The sequence below is a fragment of the Camelus dromedarius genome, chromosome 3, assembly GCF_036321535.1.
Source record: "Camelus dromedarius isolate mCamDro1 chromosome 3, mCamDro1.pat, whole genome shotgun sequence".
In the NCBI taxonomy this organism is placed as follows: domain Eukaryota; kingdom Metazoa; phylum Chordata; class Mammalia; order Artiodactyla; family Camelidae; genus Camelus; species Camelus dromedarius.
Window position 1 is genome coordinate 109,697,199 of NC_087438.1, and position 23,408 is coordinate 109,720,606.

At 40.2% G+C, this 23,408-nt stretch overlaps 1 long non-coding RNA gene and 1 other non-coding gene across 2 annotated transcripts in view; both read left to right on the forward strand.

Moving 5' to 3' along the window:
- The window catches only part of LOC135321079 (uncharacterized), a 141,449-nt gene that overhangs the window by 63,330 nt on the left and 54,711 nt on the right, over nt 1-23,408 (forward strand). The window lies entirely within an intron of this gene.
- TRNAV-CAC (transfer RNA valine (anticodon CAC)) lies at nt 10,262-10,334 on the forward strand. Its single transcript has one exon. It is a non-coding gene; the product is annotated as a tRNA-Val (tRNA).

Here is a 23,408-nt window from a genome sequence, read left to right on the forward strand (position 1 = left end):
TTACTAAAAGATATTGAATATAGTTCCCTGCACTATATAGCATAAACTTGTTTATCTATTTTATGTATATCAGTTAGTATCTGCAAATCTAGAATTCTCAGTTTATCCCTTCCCACCCTCTTCCCCACCCCGATAACCATAAATTTGTTTTCTATGTCTGTGAGTCTGTTTCTGTTTTGTAAATAAGTTGATACCCCTGTTCGTTGTGATGCAAACCCCGTTAGTATTGTCTCCAGTTTATAGATGAGGAAACCAGAGAGGTTAAATGACACCTCTGAAGTTCCACTGTAAATCAGCATCTGGACAGGGAGTGGGGACCTAAGTCTACAATATGCCTTTGCTCTCTTTGCCATTTTGCGTGTGTGTCTCCAAATGAAACTTTGGGTACTTTATTGGTCTCTTTCCAGAAGGTTTATATGTACCCACTATCCAGTGTCCTTCCATAGCCAACTGGCTGTGTTTAGGGGATTGCAAGGGGCGTGAGGGAGAGAAGAGAGCTAAGTAAACCCAGCTTCCTTAAAACTGAAGGAATTATTACCTGGTTGTTCTTTAAAACGGCCGATGGGCAGTATCAAGCTGGAAACCCAACAAGATTTCTAATTTGTCAACAGAACACAGCACAGCCCTGAGGGGCAGCCCTGAGGGAAGAGGATTTTAAATGGAAAGAAAGAACCCTGCAGAACTGAAGGACAAAAGGAGGTTGCTCTGCCTGTTTGCAGCAAAACAAAATGAACTTAGGGCTTTGTTTCAGGAATGCCAGGGAGTTACAAACTCTCAGGGTGGAAAAGAATTTTAGAATTTGCTCTGTCTCCCACACCCTGTGGTGGCTGAGTCACCACCTCATGACCACCAAACCTCAATGTAACAGCTCCAAGGTTGGGCAACCACTGCCTCTGGAAGCAGTTTGTTCCAACAGCAGTTCACTTGATCAGCAAATAGTAATTAAGCACCAAGTAGCAACTGAGCTCCTGGCAAGCCCTGGGCTAAGTGCTGGGTGCAGTGAAATGACTGAAATCAACTTGGTCCCTGCCTTGGTGGCACCTACAGTCTGGTGGGAGTTACAGACATGAAACAATTAACTGATAAAATAATTATAACTTACGATGTCTGTTATGGATTGAATTATCTTCCCTGAAATGCTTACATTGAAATTCTAACCCTTGTGACCTGATTTGGAGACAGGGTCCTCACAGAGGTAATCAGGTTAAACTGAGGTCATTGGAGTGGTCCCTAATTCAACATGAATGGTAGGCATAAGGATAAAAAAGGGAAATCAGGACACAGAGGAATGTGTAGAGGGAAGACAGTGTGAAGACACTTAGGAAGAAGATGGTCATCTAGAAGCCGAGGAGAGAGGCTCAGAAGAGGGCCTCCCCTCACGGTTCCTGGAAGGAAGCGAGCCTGCTCTCCCCTTGGTCTCGGACTTCTGGCCCCCACAACTGGGAGATGACACCTTTGTGTTGTTGAGTCCTCCTGGTCTGTGGCGCTTTGTCGTGGCAGCCCTAGCAGATGCTTACAGTGTCATAAAAGACAAGTGTGCCGTGAGGGAGAGTCTTGGGATTGGGGCAGGGACGTGTAGTTCAGATTTGGGGGTTCACGCAGGCCTCCCGGAGGAAGTGACATGTGATCTGAAGCCTGGCGTGGCGCCCTTGCCTCTCTCATCCCCTCTCTCACGACATCGCCTCCCTGCATTCCAGTCACACCAGTCCCCTTGCTCTTCTTTGAACATACCAGAGACGATCCCACCCAGGGCCTTTGCTCTAGCCGTTCCCGCTGCCTGGACAGCACTGCCCCCAGATATTCCCTGATTTCCTCACCTCCCTCGAGTATTGGCTCAAGTATCAACTTCTCAGTGAGCCCTGCCATCTCCGTGTCCACCCTACTTCAAATGGCTGCTTGGCTCTTACCACCCTCACCTCTTGCCCCAGAACTCCTGATCCAACTTTCTTTTTATTCCAGAGCACTCATCACCTAGCGTACTACATCACTGATTTATTGTGTTCATTGTTTACAGTGTTTACCTCTGGCTAGGATTCAAGTTCCGCAGGGGCAGTGATTGCTGCCTGTTTTGTTCCCTGCTGTACCCCAAGCACCCAGAACAGTGCCTGACGTGGCCTGGGCCTGGAACAGTACACAGCTGTTGAATGAATATCTGAATAAGGCCTGTGGGGAGTCAGGAAGGGCGTTTGAGGTGGAGGGATCTGCATGCACACTGACCTAGGCGCCAGAAAGAGCTCAGGGTGCTCATGGACCAGAAGGAAGGGTGGGTAGCCAAGGGGAGAACGATGGGAGAGGAGGCTGCAGAGCAGCCAGGATCCAGATCTTTGGATATCTCTGATTGTTAGGAATTTTTTCCCCTTATGCTGGAGCATGATCAGTCCCCTTTCTTTTTTTTTTTTTTATTTTTTTTATTGAAGTATAATTGATTTACAGTGTTGTGTTTCTGATATACAGCATGGTGATTCAGTTATACACAAATGTTCTTTTTCATGGTCTTTTTCATTATAGGCTATTACAAAATATCAAATACAGTTCCCTGTGCTATACAGTAGGACCTTGTTGGTTATCTATTTTGTTTGTACTAGTTTATATCTGCTAATTCGGAACTACTGATTTATCCCTCCCCACTTTCCCCTTTGGTAACCGTAAGTTTGTTTTCTATGTCCCTGGGTCTGTTTCTGTTTTGTAAATAAGTTCATTTGTGTCATTTCTTTAGATTCCACGTATAAGTGGTATCACATGATATTTGTCTTTCTCTGTCTGACTTACTTCACTTAGTATGATGATCTCTAGGTCCATCCCCCCAAAATGTTTGGGTTTTTTTTTTTTTTTAACATTTTTTATTGAGTTATAATCATTTTACAATGTTGTGTCAAATTCCAGTGTAGAGCACAGTTTTTCAGTTGTGCATGAACATCTATATATTCATTGTCACATTTTTTTTTCTGTGAGCTACCATAAGATCTTGTGTATATTTCCCTGTGCTATACAGTATAATCTTGTTTATCTGTTCTACAATTTTAAAATCCCATCTATCCCTTCCCACCCTCCGCCCCCTTGATCAGTCCCCTTTCTGATACTCCTCCCGGTCTTAGTTCCCTACCTTGAAGTAACATCAAGAAATCTTCCAACTTATGGTGGCCTGTTAGATATTTGAAGTTGGAAATCATGATCATTTTCTGCCCCTGAGTTTTCTTCAGTTGCTTTGGCGAGGGTGCCTTAAAAAAAAATAGAAAGAATCTTAATAAATACAAGTTTATTTCTTGTTCACATAAAGTTTAATTCAGTGTTTCTGACCGGTGAGAGGCTCGCCTCCAAGTAGTAATCCAGAGACCAGACTCCTTCCATCTTGTGGCTCTGCTTTCTTCAGCGACTGGCTTCCACGTTCAGTGTGGAAGGAGAAAGAGCGCAGAGGATTGCACATGGGAGATTTTTTAGGAGCCAAGCCTGGAGGAGTGTTACATCATTTCCACTCATACTCCACTGGCTAGAGCTCAGTCTGTGCCCACTCTGGCCACAGCAAGGACAGCTGCAAAATGCGGTCCGGCTGTGTGCCCCAGAAGAGGAACACGGTTTTGTGATCAGCCAGCAGTCTCTGAAAGATGTGTCTGTTGAGTTAAGCCTCATCCTTCCTGGCCTGATTCCTTTCTAACAAAGGCAACTTTGGAAACTTCCCACCCTCTAGTCGTTCCCCTCTGCTTATGTATTGATTTGTCAGCGTTTCTCTGAAAATGTCATTTCTGGAACTCAGCATGGTACCCAGGAGTGGTCTGAACTGGGCAGAAACTGATAGGTGAGGCTGTTGGAAGTTAGGCACTCCACTCTCAGCCCTCAGGACCCCAGGGGTGTCAGTGGGCCCTTTCCTCTCCACTCCTTTTGCCTCTTTGCCTGCTCAGAGAGGTTTCTTGGAACCTTTTCCAGAAAGGGACATCTCCCTTCCGCCCATGTCCCCACCACTCACACGTATTTAGAGGTGATGCATTGCACTGCTTACAGCATGGGCTTCAGAATCAGATAGACCTGGGTTGGACTTCTGCCTCCCTTTCTTCATAGCTATATGACTTGCAGCAAGTATCTTAAATTCTTTAAACCACAGTTTCCTCCTCTGTAAAATGGAGGTGGTGATGATGATCATGATGGTACTGGTGGTGGTGGTGGTAGTGAAGGTAAAGGATTTCTGTAAAGAGTCAATGAGATAACTGACTTAAAATGCTTAACATAGAGCCTGGGACATGGTCAGGGGCTCATGAGGTCAGTGGGGACAAATCAAGATGACGGAAATTAACAACTTTCTCCTCCAGCCAAACAGACTTCTGCAATATTTTTCAAATAGTTCTTGTTTCCTCCTTCCATACGTTCCTGATTTTCCATCACCCATGCTGTCTTCTGTCTCCTTTCTGTCAATCCAGCTCCTCCTTAGATTTCTAACTTTCTGTCTTCCTAACTCAAAACTACACAGCTGCTGTACCTTGTCCCTGTTGAGAAATGAACGACAAGAGTAGACACGGGAGATTTAGGGGAAAATATATGGCGCAGGCTTTGCCTGAACCCCTTTCTCCTCCCACCTAGGAGCTATGGAAATGTTTCATTCATGAGGCTGAGCCAGGGCTTCCCAACCCTTCTCCATGGAAAACTCAAGACTCCCTCTGTTTTCTGAGAGAACAGCCAGCACAGACAATTTTACGGTCTGCCAGGCTGTTGCAGAGTATATTTGGCGAGTCATTTTCTGTTTTCCAAAACTAATTAGAAGTGGATAAATTTAAATGGTTGTGGAAGCCAACAATAAAACATTATGTCCTCATTAGCTGGAATAATGCTGTGGCTTCCCCTCTTATAGGAAGGATCCTGACTCAGAAAAATTAGGTTCTGGCTGAGTGATGTGCTGAAGCTGGTACCTGCTTGTGCCTGCTCGTGTGATCCAATTGCACACATCCCTTCCCAGCTCTCCGTTCAGTGACATCACCTTGGTGGCTTTGAAACTGGCCCTGGTGGAAGAATTTACTCCATGGAAATTGGCAAGTGTTACAGATCAGGGCTCCACCCCAAGCTGGTGGTTAAACATATACCCACACACCACAGCTCTGGCTGTTGTAGAGGGACCAGGTCCAGCTATCTCTGAGGCTTATGCATCTAAACCATGAAGTGCCAGGCATTATTTTGATTAATAAAGTGCCTTTGGAAATAGCTTTTCTCCTCTTGGGCCTAAGGCTTCTGTGAGTGTCTGACAGAGCACTTTGCTTTGGGGGAAGAGGCTGGACTTTGGTAGCAGAGGCTGGGGATGATGGTTTCCATAGCAACCTGGCCAGGGAGTGGGGCTGGGGAGGCATTTTTAGACAAGCACTTCTCAAATTGTGATGTGTGGGTGAATCACCCAGACATCTTGTTGAAATGCAGATTCTGATTCAGTAGGTCTGGGCTGGTCCTGAGATCCTTCATTTCTAATAAGCTCCCAGGTGGTGTTTGTGCTGCCAGATGCCATTCCATGAGTAACAATCTTGACCATGGACAGCAGAATCTGAAACTTTGAGAAGACTCAGCAAGTGTTAAGTCCACCAAAACCCAAGGACTGGTACTTCAACTCCAGCCTCAGACTTGCCAGTGTAGAGGGAGAAAGGATGTCTTAACTGTCGAATCACCAGCACAAATTACACAGAGCTGGATTTAATCATCTGTGCTAAATAGTATGACTTCAGCAAATTGCTAACCATTCCTAAGTCTCAGTTTTCCAAGCTATAAAATGGGGCTATCACTTCATGGGAGGGTTGTAAAGACTAAAGGGGAGAAAGCAGGAAAAGTGTTTAGTGCAGTTGTTCGTAGGCAGGACGTGTTCCCCAAATGTAAACTGCCCTCCTGTCTCTGGTTTCCCTATTTGTCTCAAGCCTAAGATCAAACAACCTTTTCTGACAAACCACCTTTTTAACCCAAAATACCAATTTTTTAAATTATGAAAATTAAAAATTGCTGTTGCATAGTTGTAAAATGTTATTTTAATTATAAAAAAGAAAATAAAGGCACCCATGTTCCCCCTACCTAGTGCACACGGTTGACATTTTGGTATATTTTCTGCCAGGCTTTTTATATGTATTTTATTTTACAACAAAAATGGGTTCATATTCAATGCATCGTTTTCTAACCTGCTTTTCAATTTAAAAATATACCTGTGGTAGGTTTTCATGTCTTTAGGCAGGGATCACTGTTGTTATTTTAATGGCTGTACATTTCAAGCAGCCTTCTAAAGACGTGACTGAAGTCAAAATCTGCCTGCTCAATTCAGTTTACCCTTCAGGAAGGAATGTCCCGGGTTGTAGAATAGCATTCTGGAATCTTCCTCTTAGTTTCTGCAGGAGCCTAGGTCTCCAAACACCTCCACATGATCTAGCATGAAGGTTCTGATCCAAGGACAACCTGAGGCCAGGGACATCCAAGGAATTTGTAGTCCTGGATCTGCAGATCAAGTCATGGAATGAAAAATACTGAGTGAAGGAAATGCCCCAGGATGCAGGAGATAATGAATTCAACTCTCTGCAACCTCTTTTCCCAGCTGGCACCCAAATGCTTTAACCAGGTCTCCTTGAGAACGGCTCTTCATGACCCTTTCATCCTGGAAGCTACTGTGGGGAGGAAGGCATTCATTTACTCATTCATTCCTTTAGTCAGGGAATATTTACTGAGCTCCTCCTATGTGCCAGACACTTTTCTGGGTCCTGGAATATTACGGTCAACACAATAAATAAGATTTCTGCTCTCACAGATGGTACATTAGAATTGGGGAGGTAGCATCCATCTAAGCGAAAACCAGGATAAGTCTAGCTGGCAGTAAGTGCAAGGAAGGGAATGAAACAGGTTAATGTGGTGGAGACTGACTGGGATCATTCGACAGACTAATCAAGGCAGGCTTCTCTGAGGAGGTGTCATTCCAGCTGAGCTGTGAAGGACATGAGGATTTCTTTTGAACCAAAGTCTGCCCCTGCTTCTGGAGCTACATCGCTGGGGACTTTCTCCGCCTGGCAGGGGCAAAGCCTTCAAGTGTTCCAAGTGTAGGGTGTGCCCTTTAGACCCTCAGTCTTCTCTTCTCCAGATAAGCATCCCCTGTTCTTTCAGCTGTTGCTCGTGTGACCCAGTTTAGCTCTGCTCAGAATCCTTCTGATCACTTGTGGATATCTGTCCATCTATCTATCTGTCTGCCTATCTATCTATCTATCTATCTATCTATCAAATCTGGTCCCCAGAATGAAACATTGTGTATGAGGTGTCCCAAAAGTGTTATATTATGCACTATGTACTGGACTCTGCATTTTTACTCATTCAGCTAAAGTAGTAAGAACTTTTATTTTTTTGGTTGGGTACATCGCATTGCTTTCTTAATTGAGCTTGCAGTCAAATAAACCACCCACGTCCTTTATACATCTTGTAACTTGTGCCCATGGTGTTTTGGAAAGTAAATGCACAGGCTAATGTTTATTTACATTAAATTCAGTTTGGTTAGATTTAGCCTAATTCTTCAAGCCAGTCTGGATATTTTTGTTTCCTGGTTATGTCAGTCAATAGTTTTCATTCCTTCAGCAATTTATCAGGGAGACTAAATGAGATGAGAAACCCAGGTAAGAGATGATGGCACCTTGGTCTATGGTGGTAGGAATGGAAACAGAAAGATGAGGCTGGATTCAGGATATATGAAGTGGTCAGGAAGAGAGAGAGGAACCAAGCATAATTCCTGGGTTTGGGGCCTGAGAAATAGGACCGATATGGTACCACTAACTGAATGTTTTATGGTCCCCCCACCCCCTACCTCAATTCGTATGTTGAAACCCTTTCCCCCAATGTGATGGTGTTAGGAGGTGAGGCCTGTGGGAGGTGATCAGGATGAGCTGAGGTCATGAGGGTGGAGCCCTCAGGATGAGATTAGTGCCCTTATGAGAGTCATGAGAGGACTTGCTTCTGCTCTCTGCTCTCTGCTGTGTGAGGGTAAAGTGAGAAGTCGGCAGTCTGCATCCCAGGAGAGGGCCCTCCTCAGAACCCAAATGTGCTGGCACCTTGACTTGGACTTCCAGCCTCCAGAACTGCAAGAAAATCAGTGTCTATTTATAAACCACCCAGTCGATACAGTACTTTGTTAGAGCATCCTGAGCTGAGTAAGACAGGTAAGGGGCATATTTGGGAGGAAAAATGATTTCACTCAGTGAGATGATAGTAATTTTTATTTTCTTCTTTATATTTTCTGTCGGTCCAAGTTTTTAACAATAATAGTTGGGGGCCATATTTGGGGGCAGGAAAGAGAAGACCGGGAAGTTTAGTTCTGATCGTTGAATTCAGAAGACGTGGAGGATGAGGCAAGTGCACTATATGTATGTGTACCACAGAACAGGCATTTTCCTTTTAAACCAAGCTATAGAAACCAAATCTGTATTCCTTGCAAAAGCAGAGACTCAGAAGTGACCCTGTTGAGCTACACAAATTTCTGATGGGAATAGAAATGAAAGATGTTCCCAGCCTCTTTCAGCTTTTATCAAATACAAGAACCAGAGGGCATGATCCAAGCTAAGGAAGGATTGAGCCCTGAGGAGTTGTGGGAGAGTGTGTTAACCAGGGAGCAGTTAATCCTTGGAATATACTTATAGGAGGTAGCAGTAAAATAGCACAAATGCTTTTAAAATAGATTTTATACTTAGAAAACAGAGGGCTGGGATAGAGGCATCATTTTTTATTGCCAAATTCTAGCCTCTGGTTCACTGTGGGACCTTCGCTGAGAGATTTTCCCTACAGTCACAGAATCCTAGTATGTTAAAGGGAAAGGACGTCAGAGATCCATCCTGTGCAGGGGGCCTTAACAAGGGGTGCACATCAGAATCACTTGGTGAATCATTATTTTTCCCTAACACTTATTTATGTTAGGGTTTTGTTTCCTTAAATTTTGCTATTGGGTTTGGCCCATTATTTTGTTTTAAACTAATTAACTGATTAAAAAAATTTTATACAGTTTTTAAAGGTTACTTTGCATGTACAGTTATTACAAGATATTGACTATTTTTTCAACACATCCTTGAGCCTGTCTTACACCCAGTGGTTTGTGCCCCGCATTTCCCCACTCACCCCACATTGCCCCTCTCCCCATCCCTACTGGTGACCACTAGTTTGTTCTCTACATCTGTGAGTCTGCCTCTTTTTTGTTTTATGCACAAATTTGTTGTACTTTTTGGATTCCACATGTAAGTGATACAGTACAGTGTTTGTCTTTATCAGTTCGTCTGACTTACTTCACTTAGCATAATGCCCTCCAAGTCCAATCCATGTTGCTGCAACTGGCAAAATTTTGTTCTTTTTATGGCTGAGTAGTATTCCATTGTGTGTACATACCACATCTTCTTATCCATGTATCTGTTGATGGATACTTAGGTTCCTTCCATATTTTGGCAATTGTAAGTAACACTGCTGTGAACATTGGGGTGTATGTATCTTTTTGAATTAGTGTTTTAATTTTTTTTTCAGACATATACCTAGGAGTGAAACTGCTGGATCATACAGTAGTTCTATTTTTAGTTTTTTTTTTTTTGAAACTACTGTATTGTTTTCCATAGTGGCTGCACCAATTTACATTCCCATCAACAGTGTACGAGGGTTCCGCTTTCTCCACATCCTAGCCAGCATTTGTTATCTGTGTTCTTTTTGATGACAGCTGTTCTGACAGGTGTGAGGTGATATCTCATTGTGGTTTTGATATACATTTCCTTGATGGTTAGTGATGTTGAGCTGAGCACATTATTTTGGAAAAGTTTCCTAGGTCATTTGATACATACTGCCTGTAAGGATCTCTGATCTGGTGTAACCGCCTCATTATATGGATGAAGAAACTAAAACATGGAGAGGTTAAGAGATTTGTTCACTGCTCACAGAAAAGCACAGAAATTGCCCTGGGAGTCACCTTGCTCAATAGAGAAAATATAATAACATAAGACCACTTAATCTCTTTATGTCATACTTCATTAAATAATTAACAGTTAACTAGACATAGTAATAACTGTATATCTGAAAAACAGAGTTGAGTAAAGAAGAAACAGAATGAGATTTATGTAAATTAAATGCATTTATATAAATTAAAACAACACATGATTCTATATTTTACAAACCTAAGTACATATTTAAGGATCTACATCAAACGCATTAGCACGTGTGCCTGTTCGTGAAGGGACTTCTGGGGATGAAGAAATTAATAAAACCCAAGAGAAAGGCACATCTTGACTGATGACAAGCATGTGCTGTAGGGGGAGGGTATAGCTCAGCGGTAGAGTACATGCCTCACGTGCATGAGGTCCTGAGTTCAATCCCCAGTATCGCCATTAAAGTAAATAAATAAATAAAACAAATTACCTCCCCCCCAAAAAACAACAAGAGTGTGGTATGAATTGAGGTACAAGATTTCTCAATTCTCTGCACTCAAATTATTAAAAAAAAATAAACCCATGATCAACATGATTATAGATGAGCAGATAAACAAAATGTGGTATGTACATATAATGGTATATCACTCAGCCATAAAAAGTAATGAAGTCCGACACATGCTACCACATGAATGAACCTTGAAGACAACACGCTAAGTGAAGTGAGCCAGGCACAAATGGAGAAATATTGATTCCAGTTAAATGAAACGTCCAAAATGGGCAAATTCATAGAGGTAGAAAGTAGATTAGAGGTTTCTAGGGGCTGAGGGGAGAAGAAATGGAGAGTTATTACTTAATGGTGATAGAGTTTCTGTTGGGAGTGATGAAAAAGTTTTGGAAATAGATAATGGTGATGGTTGCACAAACTTTGAATGTGATGAGTGCTACTAAACTGTACATCTGAAAATGGCAGATTTTGTGAAACATACATTTTTCCACAATTAAAATATTAACAATGTAATGTGCTGTGAACCATTGATTCTACACTTTAAGTGGGTGAACTGTATGACTTGTGAATTATATTCCAATAAAGCTATTGAAAAATTCACAAGCTTAACTTTCCTTTGCCTTTCATTCCTTCTGTGGAAACATGAGAACTTCAGAGGATGGGAAAGAATAGTTCCTCAGCTCAGCAGATGCAGCAATTAAATTCTCTAAGGTACCATAAATGTTTCGGGTATGGTTCTGTGTTGGACTTTTTGGGCATCTTGACACGTTTCTGGCAATGCAAAGATTTAACAAGGTTTGGGAACTGGTAATTTGTTATATACGTAGTAGCTATTTTTAAATAATTTGGGGTCTTCTTGGCCCAGGACATCGATGTCCATGCTGTTTGAGCAAATATGTGGACACATCTGCTTTCCCTGCATTTTTGCTTTTGGCAGCCAGTGACTTTGGCATGAGGACAGTGTGTGGCGTATATAAGGTTTAAGTTTTGTGCAACAAGGTCCCTTATAAAATGCAGTTGGGAAGGAACAGATACTTGAGGCACCCATCACCTGTGCTGAAAACTTCACAGGTCCCTTAAGTTTCTTATATTTGGGCCATTTCCTGTTTTCAGTCTTGAAAAGTTAATTGAGAAGAGAACTGTTTTATCTCTCAGACCTCCAGTCTCTGGAGAAAAGAGGGACAGCGGATAACTTTTTTTTTTTTAATTGGAAAGAAAAGTTTAAGTGCACTCTTTCAGCTTGGAAATAAGTTTTGATTTATATAGGTTAAGATCGATTCCTGCTTCATTTAAATTCTTTCTGTCCCATCTTAATTATATCCATGTGTCTCGCAGAAACCCATCGTCTGGCCTTGTGGAATTATCATTCCGTCCAAAAGTGTGGGTGAGGACTGCCACTGCCAGTTACTGACAAAAGCAAGAGTGTTTGTCCTACTGCCTTGCCCAGTGATAAGCTAGGGGCCCAGCTACCACTGGTCATTTGCATGCATAGTGGACCGTTTCATTAAGAATTTCATTAAGATGGTAATATTTAATGTTTCCCGGGAAAAATGAGTTTGGGGCTTGTTCAATTATATAATTAAAGTCAGAGAATTAGGGGTGATTGCAAACTGCTTGCATAATGTGGGCAAATATAATGATAAAGCTTGTAAACAAGTTCAAAAGAATCATGCTCCGTACGAATGCTGTTGCTAAATCAGATTAGGGGGGTGGGCATATGGAAAATGTGGACTGAAAAGTTCACCAGAGTTTAACTCTGGTGTCTACTGGCTGAGCTCCTTGCTCTCTGGGCCCTCTCAGGGAGATAAATGGTAGAACAAAGTCAGAGCTGTGGACTGGTTAGTCAGGTTCTAGAAGGTTCCAGGAACATACTTCTTTATTTTTTCTATAGGCAGTGATTTCCTATATAGAAAAGAAAAAGAAAAAAAAAAAACCCCACAAAAAACAGTGGCATAGGATTGCAAGCTTTCTTAACTGGTAGCCAGGGTGTTTTTCTTTCCTTGCTTCTGTGATGACAATCCTTGTCCTCTCCCTGCGTTTCTTCTAGCCTATAAAACAGGAAGTCCCACCATTTTGAAAGAATTAGGAAGGCTGTTTATGTTCTTTCTTCCGATCTCTTCACTTTTTTCTAAGGAAGGAAAAGTGATTCAGTGGTTCAGTGGGCTCAAGCTAACTTTCCTGAAGAACTGGGGAGGTGGGAAAATTGACTACTGTAGCACTATGTGTGATTTGTATGTGAATATTAGACATGCCTGTTCCTGAGGAATATTCCCTGAGCCACATGTATCCACAGTGGTTCCAGCCCCCTCACCAATTCCTCCACCACTTTTCTCTAAAAAAATTTCTTTCACTTTATTATGCAGAGCAGTTATTATGCTTCTGAACTTGGCTCTGAGTTTTCTTTGCATAACCAAAGGCCCAGGAACTGTGCTCTTTCTCCCTTCACCACATCCCTCAAGGCCTTTGTCAGGAAGATGGGTTTAGTTCAGTCTGTGTGAATTTGGCTTACATACACGTGTTCCTAAAGCTTGGTGTGGCTGGGTCCTAGGGATTCTAACACAACAGAGAAGGGGCAAGAGAAATGTGTTATATGCTTGTCTCTGATCTCTGCTAACTTTTAAAAGCCAAGTATCAGTAATTACTCACTTTTTTTTTTTGTAAAATATGTGTTTTCACCAATTCCAGGAACCTATTTTAAATAGAGAGCTTTAGAGTTCTGCAGGAACACAAAAAGGACATACACTGATCCGACCTTCTGCATCTTATGCTTTATTGAACTTTGATATCTGGGACATGTCATGGGAGTCAAAACTAAGAAAGTCTAAAAAAAAAATTGGGGAAAAAAAAAGCTAAGAAAGTCTCAAACCCAGTTTAAAGGACCATTCAGACCAGTGTTTAAGTCCCAGGTCTCCACTTCCATCTGTACTTCTATCTAAGTTCCCTTGTGTGGAAATATGGAGATGACAGTTCCTACCTCCTAGGGCTCTGGAGAGGATTAAATGAGATAATGTATGTAAAACACATAGCCAAGTAATTGATATTTCAACAAACTAGTTCTTATGATTACATTCTAAACAAGGTTTACATAAAAAGAGTACAAGAATGCCTCTTCCCACCGTACCCTTTATCAGTGCCCTTGTGGCTTTAATCTTCTTCTATCACCAGAAGAACAAGGAGTTTTAACTTGCCACTAATGCAGCCCTGCTCAACCACAGAGCCCAGACAGTGGCCCTGCCTGACTGGAGCCCAGCGAGCAGACTTGCCCAACTGTAGAATCCAGCCAGTGACCCAGGCTAGCCTCAGAGCATGGGAAGTGGCCCTACTCAAACAGAGACCCTATCAACAAGGCCAGTCCATTCAAAGATGCTACCAGTGGCCCATCCTGAACCCCAGACTGATGGGTTTCCCTGCCTAAGCAAACTTGTAAAGACTGGAAGAGGTGACCACTTCTTGAAATGCATAGACACCAAAGCAAAGACAGCCTAATGAATGGAAGAAGATATTTGCAAACAATATGTCTAATGAAGGGTTAATATCCAAAATATATTATAAACTCATGCAATTCAATACCCCAAAATCAAGCAACTCAGTTGAAAAATGGGCAGAGAATCCTAATAGACTTTTTTCTGAAGAAGACATACAGATGACCAACAGGCACATGAAAGGATGCTCAACATCACTAATCATCAGGGAAATGCAAATCAAAACCACAATGAGGTATCACATCACACTTGTCAGAATGACTATCATAAAAAAGTCTACATAACAAGCATTGGCAAAAATGTAGAGAAAAGGGAACCCTTGTGCTTTCTTGGTGGGGATGTAACTTGGAATAGGCACTATGGAAAACAGTATGGAGGTTCTTCAGAAAACTAAAAATAGAACTAGCATGTGATTCAACAATTCTACTCCCAGGTATTTATCCAAAGGAAAAAACCACTAATTCAAAAAGACATTTACACCTCAATGTTCATAGAAGCATTATATGCAATAGCCAAGGTATGGAAGCAGCCTGTGTCCATCAACAGATGAATAGGTAAAGAAGATGTGGTACATATATATACACACACACAATGGACTATTACTCAGCCACAATAAAGAATGAAATTTTGCCATATGTGATGCTGTAGTTGGACCTGGAGGATATAATGCTTAGTGAAATAAATCAGACAGAGTAAGACAAATGCTCTGTGTTTCATTGATATATGGAATCTAAAAAAATAAAACAAATGACAGATTATACCAAAGAGAAACAGACACACAGATACAGAGAACAAACTAGTAGTTACCAGAGGGGAGAGAGTCTGGGAGATGGGCAAATAGGTAAAGAGGATTAGAGGGTATAAACTACTAGGTATAAAGTAAGTAAGTTACAAGGATGTGTAAGGTACAGCACAGGAATACTGTCAATATTTTATAATAATTTGTTTGGAGTATAATCTATAAAAATAATCAAATTACTATGTTGTACATCTGAAACTAATATAATACTGTAAGTCAAGTATTATTCAACTTAAAAAAGTACTAAGAGAAAAGAGACTTGTCGTAAGGGAACCCCTATAAACTATTAGTGGATTTCTCAGCAGAGACCTTGCAGGCCGGGAGAGAGTGGGATGATATATTCAAAGTATTGAAAGAAAAAAACCTTCCAATCAAGAATCCTACACGTAGCAACACTGTCCAGAAATGGAGGAGAGACAAAGACTTTCCCAAACAAACAAAAGCTGATGGGATTTATCACCACTGGACGTGCCCCTACAGGAAATACTAAATTGAGATATATAAGCTGAAAGGAAAGGATGCTAATAACAAAATAAAAACATATGAAAACATAAAATGCACCAGTAAACGTAAACATGTAGTCAAATTCAGAATTCTTTATTATTGTAATGGTGGTGTGTACATCAATTTTAACTTTAGTGTGAAAGTTAAAAGATAGATATGTTAAAATAATTACAACTACAATAATTTTTTAATGGGTACACAGTATAAAAAGAGGTAAATTATGACATTAAAAACATGAAATATGGGTGGGGTAAAAGAGTGAGGTTTTTGTATGTGATCAAAATTAGTTATGAGCATAAAATAGACTGCTATAACTATAAGATGTTTTATGTAAGCATACTACCACAAATGTCATCAGATCACAAAGGATGACAGCCAGGGAAGAATAGAGGAGCAGAGAAACTACAAAACAGTCAGAAAACAATCAACAAAATGGCAATGAAGGCCCTTATTATCAATAGTTGCCTCAAAGATAAATGCGTTCTCTAATCAAAAAGCTTAGAGGGTCTGAGTGGACTAAAAACCACAAGGTCTAACTCTCTGCTGCCAACAGGAGACTTGCTTTAGTTTTAAGGACATATATAAGCTGAAAGTGAAGAGATGGAAAAACGTACTCCACGTAAATGATAACCAACAAGAGAGCATCAGACAAAATAGACTTTAAGTCAAAAACTGTCACAAGAGACAAAGGAAGTCATTATATGATGATAATGTGGTAAATTCATCAAGAGAATATAATAATTATAAATAATTATATGCCCAACATCAGAGTACCTTTATACATAAAGCAAATATTAACAGAATCTTGAAAGGAGAAATAAATAGCATTACAGTAATAGCAGGGAACTCTAATACCCCACTCTCAATGATGGAAAAATCATCCAGACAGAAAATTAATAAGGAAACAGTGGCTTGAACAACACTATACATCTATAGAACATCCCATTCAAATAGTAGTACAATAGACTTTCTTCTCAAGTGCACATGGAGTATTCTTCATTTTAGGCCCCAAAAAAGTCTTAGCAAGTTCAAGAAGACTGAAATCATATCAAGTATCTTTCCTGACCACAGTGGTCTGAAACTAGAAGTCAGTAGCAGGAAGAAAAGTGAAAAATTCACAGATATGTGGAAATGAACATACTCCTGAAAAAGTAATTGGTCAAAGAAGAAATCAAAAGAGAAATCATAAAGTATCTTAAGACAAAAATGGAAACACAATACACTAGAACTTCTAGGATGCAGCAGAAGCAAATCTAAGAGGAAAATTTATAATGATAAATGCTTGCATTAAGAAAAAATAAAGATCTCAAATAAATAAACTTTACACCTCAAAGGACTAGAAAAAGAAGAATAAGCTAAGCCTGAAGTTAACAGAAGGGAATTATAAAGATTAATCGAGGAGAAATAAACAAAATAGAGAAAAGAAAAACGATAGAAAAGATCAACGAAACTAAGATGTGGTTTCTTGAAAAGATAAACAAAATTGGCAAAACTATCAGCCAGCTTTGCAAAGAAAAACAGGAGGACTTAAGTAAATAAAATTATAAATGGATGAAGAGACATTACAACATGATAGCACAGAAATACGAAGGATCATAGGAGACGTCTGTGAACAATTATACACCAGCAAATTGGGCAATTTAAGAAGAAATGGATAAGTTCTCAGAAACTTACAACCTATCAAGGCTGAATGATGAAGAAATAGAAAATCTGAACAGACCAATAATGAACAAGGAGATTGGATCAGCCATCACAAACCTCCCAACAAAGTAAAGCCCAGGACCAGATGGAACAACAACAAAGAAGATCCACATAAGCAGTGTGACAGAGGATATAACTACTGCATTAAAGAAGGTATTTCAGTTCATTTGCATACTTCTGGAGACTCACAAGACGATTTACTATAGAATTAGTATGAGCATAGAATAAAATAACTTTAATTCCAAGCAGAAATTTCAGGATGAGCCAAATTTGGATTTTTCTTTTTTAACAGTCTTTCTTTCTAATACCAGTCTTCTACTTGGATGGATGAAGGTGGTATTTAAATGATATTTTTATGACAGTATCAAAAATTGATACTGAAAGAGATAAAGATGATACTTTTACTTCTTTTTCTTACAACACTTAAGTTGTAATAACGGAATCTAAGTGATTACTGGGTCAGTCTTAAAGTATTTTAGAGTGGACCCAATGAAGACTATTAACAAATTGGTTAGAGGAATTAGTGATTCAGTCAGTTGAAGAAATGATTAGTATTTTAGGATAAATCGGAAAAAAAAACTAAACAATACTATACTAAACTGTACTAAAATCCAGCACTGAGGCTAAAATATGTATCTTTGAAACTGTGTGCATACTCTAACATGGCAGCCGTCTGTAACACAACGTGCTCATATCCTCTCTGTGCTGTGGCTTTGGCTACTTCAGACTGATCTTTGTAGAACATAAGCTTAAATAGGATATCCAATTATGTGTGAATTTATGGCATTCTCAGTCCTAAACAATTGTGGTGATAAACAATACTTAAAGCCTTGTAAATTCCCTACCCAATCATACATTCTATCAAATTGTCACCTCTCAGACCCTATGTGAAAATCAGCCATGAATATGAGAGGATATGAAAAAATGGGACAGTTCTTCATTGTTTCTAATTCTGGAAATAAGTGAAAACATTTGAGAAAAATTCTTACCTCCCTTACCTCCGATTCTTTCAGAAGGCAAGTGTTGGATTTCAGGTGTGTAGAATCCTACTTTATGCCTAGTATTGGGCTGAATGGTGCTCAGGTCATAGTCCAAGTGTGAGGTGAAGTGGCAACAGGCAATGGTGATGGCAGAGAAAATGGAGAAGAAGCCATAAATTGAGACAGTAAGGGAAGAAATGATAGAGTTTGATTTTTTATTAGTGTAGTTTGAGTTCTATAATTACACTTTTTAGTAGTTGATGTGAGTGTTATCAACAGTATGCAGTTTACACTTGGATTAACTGAAGCTCTCAACAATGGGCTGATGTACATGAATTATGGTAGAACTAGAAACACAGAGAATATTTTCCTAAGGAACTGACACTGACATAGAAGCCTAGATAACAACACATAGACTGACACACTGCTTTTGCTTTTTGATGCAACTAGTGGGCTAGTGGGGAAAACAGAGAAAGATTTCTCAATACCCAGAGTCAGAGTCAGAGGATGTTAGTATTTGAAGGTCTTTTGAGGCCATCTTCTAGATCAGAGGATGGCAAACTTTTTCCTGTAAAAGAGAAGATAGTACATATTTAAAGCTTTGTGGGCCATGTGGTTTTTGCCACAATTCTGCAGTGTCTCAGCTCCACCCTCGTAGGAGGAAAACAGTCATAGACAATTTGTAAATGAACTGACATGAATACGTTCCAGTAAAGCCTCATTTGCAAAAATAGTATTTGGATTTAGACCAAATACTGTAGTTTGCTGATTCCCGCTCTGGATAAATTCTTCATGTAGGGAAACTGAGTTGAATCAATGTATTTGAAGCACGTATCATGGTGCCTCATATGTAGTATGTATTTAACAAATGGTAGCTATTTTTATTACTTGGAGAGGCTTGCCCTAAAAAAATGACTCAAGGTGGAGGCGAGCTGTGACATTACTGCCAACAATGACAACAGATAGTATGCCTTTTTGTTTATGTTAAATCTATATACTGACTATACTCAAAAATATATTAATATTTTTAATTTGGAGGATCTTTTTCTTTGCTGGGAGGGATTCAAAACCTTTCCTGTTTTCTTTCTTTTTAATATAAACTGTAATATGCTAAGCATAACAATACTATTCAAAGTTTAGTTATGTTTTTCACCTCACTGTTTCACTTCTGTGTTCTGAATCCACAGGATATTTTACTAGAATCCTTGGTAGGCTTCTGAGCTCTCTGTTATTTCAGAATATGATCTTTTTTTTTTTTTCTCCTTCCCTTTTTTCTTACCTTCCTGTCTTAAACCAGGTTAAAACATAGACCCTGGAGTGTAGTACATCATTTTAAGAGACAGTGAATGCTCCAAAGTGACTACAAGATTATAGGGCCATTTCTGACTCTCTCTTTGCAGTTAATGTAGTGAAATTATACAGTTAATGTTTGTAAAGAGTGATGGAGATGAAAAGCAATATCTGAGTGCTAAGTGTTATTACTAAGAAAAGAAGAAGCAGAAAATAACTCTTTCTGTGTGTCCTTAGCCACCTCATCCTAAACCTAATATGAGCATGAAACTTCATAACTTTAACAGTTCTTTTAATAATGTTCAATCAAATATGAAATTAAGAAAACGAGGCTCACTGACTGTTACCACTCTGCCTCAGCCAACATTTTAAACAGAGTATGGACCATATTTCTTCGTTCCCATGCAGCTGACTGAGCAAATGATGGGAGAATTTCTTTAGTTCTGGCCAAGGGGTGGGGATGAATGGGGTGCCGCTGAGGAAAGTTGATGGGCAGTAAGTAAAATAGGTGTGTACGAGATCAAGCTTGGATGGGACTCCATTGTTTGTTGCAGGTGTGTTCTAAATTGCAAGCATCAGGAACTTCCTAGAGAAAAAGCAAAATCTTTTTTAACCCCCTTTGGGTTTTAAGGAAGTCTGACGATGTGAGTTCTGACCAGGCCATAATCTTAGACCCTTTGGGTGGTTTATGACCTTAGTGGTTCTAATACCATCAACTTGTCAAGGCCAAAGGCATCAGATGGACAGGTACAGTCTTCATCACCAGGGTATGGAAGTGGTAAAGTTATTTCAAAGTTAAGTTTTCATTTAGGTACAACAGTCTCCTCATGTCTCATTTTTATTCTCATATAGAAAGAGACGTTTTTCCAAGCTGATATATACTGAGCAATGACAGTCACTTTAATTATGCACAACATACTGGGGTCTGCTTCACTGATCATAATTGCAACTCTGACGTGCACTCTTTTGTGATTCAAATGTATCCTCTTGAGTCCAGCTCTGAAGATTTATTTGTTGTGGTGGGTTCTGCCAGGGCTGTGTAGCCTCAGGGAATGTGGCTGGTGTCGCTGGAGACACTGGTGTGAACTTGAAGAAGCGCAGTGGAAAGGCAGAGATAACCGAGAAGAGAAATTCAAGTTTAGATATTGGTCCTGCCACTTGTGAATCAGGACTTGCGCCTCTTTAGTAAACATCAGAAAATAATCACCATATATTAGTGATATTGGAGATGCCATTTATTCACTGGACAGAGATTTACCGGCTGCCTGTTGTGTGGAAGACTCTGCTTTATGGTATAGTGGGTATGATGAAAATGTAGATTTAAAAAACCCAAATATATAAAGTGGACTGTTATCAAAGTGCTAACAAGCAGAAACGTGTCAGTGTTTATACTGCCACAGGATTCTTGTCTGATTTATGAAAAAATCTTAGTCCTCTGATTCCCTGTCTGCAGCTGGTGGAACACCCTGGGCTGGGGGTTGTTGCAAGAGGTCCACAAATCCATATGTTCACTAAGAATAAGCAATTTACATAAATGTACTTACACACACGTGCATGACTATTTCTAAGCATGTGTAGATGGTTTGATTAAAGTTTAGAAAAATCCATTAAAAATTATTACTGAATGCATTTGCTTTTTAATGTGTCTTTTCAATTGCTTGATCGTGAAAGTATTTTTGTATTGCCATCATATAGTTTATATAATACTTTTATAGTAAAATACCTCCTCATATTTTATTTTTATTCTTTAAACATTTTGAAGTGATTTAAAAATAAGAACAAATGACTATTTATTTACCCACATATTTACCATGTCCAGTGCTTTGCATTCCTTTGTGTAGATCATGATTTTTATCTGGTGCCGTTTTCCTTCTGCTTGACGGACTTCCTTTTACACGTCTTACAGTGTGTGACTGCTGGCGATGGATTCTTTCAGCTTTTTTTTCTTTACATCTTAAAAAGTATTTTACCTTTCTTTCCAAAAGATATCTTCACTGGGTATAGAATTCTAAGTTTTTTTTTTTTTTTTTCAGCTTAGCCTAATCAGGATACCCTTCCCGCCCCGGGCTGAGGGTAGGATGACTTTCCTTGAAAATACCGTCTCCTGGAAGTAGGCAGATAACTGCTCTTCAGCCTGGGGCTCTGCAGTCGTGGAATGGCCTCAGGGAAGAATGGATTTGGGTAGGTGGCCAACAGCGTCTGCATAAACTTTCCATAATGAGAGTCTGATCTAATCAGGAAGTGTTGAAGAAAGAAGATAAAGATGGCTTTCATTATTTCCAGAGCCTAAGAGCCTAAAAGACCACAGTTTGAATTCTCTGTTACTCTTAATTTTCTCTTACTTTCTCACTCTTATACCTGGTCCTTCTCTGCCCTCACCTCTCTGCAGAGATCCATTACAGTTTTTAGCACGAAGAGTAAATGCTTCTGTTCTTGGGAAATCAGATGATGCTACAAATATCATGTTCCTAAAGCAAATGTGACAGTTACAATAGGGATTCGGCCCCCAGATGGGGTCATCAGAACCCAATGTGACAGCTACCAGGCATCCCTGATTCCTCATAATAAGCATAACAGCCTCTGAGACTATCTCAATACAAACTAGGTTATGAATGATTGATTAATAAGTGGAGGAGTGCTGTACAGACCGTCACACGCCAGTTCTGCTGAGAGCCATAATCTCCCATTTAACGAGCTCTTGTCCCTGAGCTCACAGAGGGAGGCCTGTTCTTTACGGAACCAGGTCTGGGGCTAGGATGTTCTCTGTGACTCACATTGGTAAAATCCCACAGAAAAATGGATTTTCCACCTTGGGCTGATGAAATGAAAGTTATTAGAAAGTAAAGTGTGTATGTAGGTCTGCTTCTGTGCAGGTGCCTCTGTGTATGTCTGTTTATCTCTGTGTGGGGGTCACTGTGTGTATATGTGCCCCTGTGTGTCCCTGTGTGTCTGTGCGTATGTGTCTATGTGTGTGCGTCTTTGGGTCTCTCTGTGTGTCTGTCTTTTTCTGTGTCTTTCTGAGTGTAAGCCTCTGTATTGCTCTGTGCATATCTCTCTCTCTGGGCGTGTGTGTGTCTGTTTGTGTGAGTGTATCTCTTTCTGTGCAAGTACTTCTTTTAGTGTGCAGGTGTCTCTGTGTGCATGTGTGTATCCCTGTCTGCATGAGTCTGTGTATATGTATGAGTTCTTTTGTGTGTATGTGCATGCCCACGTGTGTGTATGTGAGTGTGTGTGTGTAGAGCTGAAATGGAAAAGAGTAAGCTGAGAGGAGGAAGCATTCCTTTGGGAGCTGTAGGTGAATAGAAGGCAGTGTGGTGTCCTATGAAGGGTGTGGAGTGGCAGCTTGGTGACCCGGATGTTCAACCCAGTTTTTCATTTTTCCTCTAACTCACTGGATGATTTTCTGTGATTTCATTTCAACCCCCAGGGCCTTAGTTCTCTTGGAGATAATACTGCTTGCTTAACCTAGCTCTCAGGGATTTTTCTGAGAATGAAGTAGTAATGTAATTTAGAATGCTTTCAAAAAAGTTAAAAGCATGATAAAAAGAAAGGCATTAAATGGATTAACATCTGATTTGATTCAGGGAAGACCTCTGTGTTCAAGATGTGCATGGAAAGGGTTTTTGATTCAAGTGAAAATCTTTGGCTGATAGATCCTGGGAGTTGAGCCACATGTCGAGCTACATAGGAAGAAGGGAGGAACTCAGCTTCACTTTTAAGGAGGGTGCCATGCTCTAAACGAGCAAAGGGCAAAGAATGTTCATTTTGGATGCCAGTCCTGATCAATTTATGGTGGCTGCCTGGAACAGGATGTGGACCAGCTTTTGGAGGGCACATCCTAGTAACTGTGACAAGATCACTAGTGGGGACCTAGAAATAAGGAAGAAGGATTTGCAGGATGCTGGCCACGTACTTATCATCCCTTCCAGAGCTGGAGAGTGGGGAGACAGTGTCAGACTTGGGACCTGAAGGCATGGGCTGATGTCTTAGAAGTTGCTGAAACTAAAAGTCTTTGTCAGCTTTGAAGTTAGTTAGTTTCTCTTCTTTCACACTACCTTGATGACTCTTCCTAGGGAATTTGACAACAATCCAATTTTATTTTATTTTCTGTTCTATGAATATGTCAGTAACTTTATGTTAATTCATGCATAGATTTATGCAAGATGGTATCAAGACGGGACCTTATTGGAATTAGGGAAAAGAGATGATTTAGGTTGTCACCATGGGTGTGAAGAATCTTCCTTATTCTTCTATTGTAATCAAACCTCT